This window comes from Eriocheir sinensis, unplaced genomic scaffold (genome assembly GCF_024679095.1).
Source record: "Eriocheir sinensis breed Jianghai 21 unplaced genomic scaffold, ASM2467909v1 Scaffold1385, whole genome shotgun sequence".
Lineage (NCBI taxonomy): Eukaryota > Metazoa > Arthropoda > Malacostraca > Decapoda > Varunidae > Eriocheir > Eriocheir sinensis.
Genome location: NW_026110723.1, coordinates 20,617 through 22,500, shown reverse-complemented (window position 1 = coordinate 22,500; position 1,884 = coordinate 20,617).

The window sequence follows — 1,884 nt, the reverse complement described above, 5'->3', positions numbered from 1 at the left end:
TATATATATATATATATATATATATATATATATAATATATATATATATATATATATATATATATATATATATATATATATATATATATATATATATATATATATATATATATATATATATATATATATATTCAGTCTACGACTAACTCTCCTTTTCTTCATCATTTTGAAGCTCCATTTTTCCGTGAAATCTCCTGTTTCTTTTTAGTTCCCTTTATTTTATATAAACATTCATTTATTTTCACACTGCCCGTTGTGTTTCGTCTTCCATCGCCACTTGAGTTAATTTAGAGGCCGTTACGATAATAAAAGAGAGTTAAGAAAAAACATATTGGACGGTTATGGTGTTTAGAACGTTAGTAATTCTTGGCCGGAGTGAAGAAAAAAACATAAATAAATCTTCGTTATACAAGATTACATTACGTACGGTGAATTAAATTTATATTTCATATATATATATATATATATATATATATATATATATATATATATATATATATATATATATATATATATATATATATATAATATATATATATATATATATATATATATATATATATATATATATATATATATATATATATATATATATATATATATATATATATATATATATATATATATATATATATATATATATATATATATATATATATATATATATATATATATATATATATATATATATATATATATATATATATATATATATATATATATATATATATATATATATATATATATATATATATATATATATATATATTTTATATATCACTTTAAAGATCTGAAACTAAGTACGCTAAATAAAAAATGTTCTTCATATTATTGAAACCTTTAGATCCCATTTTACATATTAAGTTGAGCTTTTGATTATTTCCATTGCTAAAAATTATATTATCATTGTTTTTAATCCTTTTTCAAGCTCTGAAACTGAGTACGCTACTTAAAATCCAATTCACATATATTTTTAGCCTTCATACGTCCTTTTTCTTACTAATTTGTGCTTCTAATAATTTACACTGCTCAAAAATATATTTTCATTAGTTTTTACTTCTTTTTAGGCTCTGAAACTGATTACGCTACATAATAACCATATTTAATATTACACAATATATATATATATATATATATATATATATATATATATATATATATATATATATATATATATATATATGTATGTATTCAGTCTACGACTAACTCTCCTTTTCTTCATCATTTTGAAGCTCCATTTTTACATGAAATCTCCTGTTTCTTTTTAGTTCCCTTTATTTTATATAAACATTCATGTATTTTCATACTGCCCGTTGTGTTTCGTCTTCCATCCCCACTTGTGTTAATTTAGAGGCCGTTACGATGATAAAAGACAGTTAAGAAAAAACACATAGGACCGTTATGGTGTGGAGGACGTTAATAAAATTTGGCCGGACTCAAGAAAAAATACAAATAAATCTTCGTTATACAGGATTACATTACGTACAAAAAGTGATATATATATATATATATATATATATATATATATATATATATATATATATATATATATATATATATATATATATATATATATATATATATATATATATATATATATATATATATATATATATATATATCTATATATATATATATATATATACATTTTTTTTTACGTCGGAGCCTATTGCGCCGGGAGGCATCTTCCCGGTGGGGCCTGATGGTCGGCCCAAGGCTTCGTCCAGGTGGGGCCTGATGGTCGGCCCAGCCCGTTCTGGCGCAGGCGAGTGTTTATAGTGGCGCCATCTTGCATTGGCTCATGCTGCCCCCGGAACTCGTTCTTGATTCGCATGGACGGCTTCTCTAGAGTCCGGGTTGATGGGTGGTCTTCAGGACAGCATGT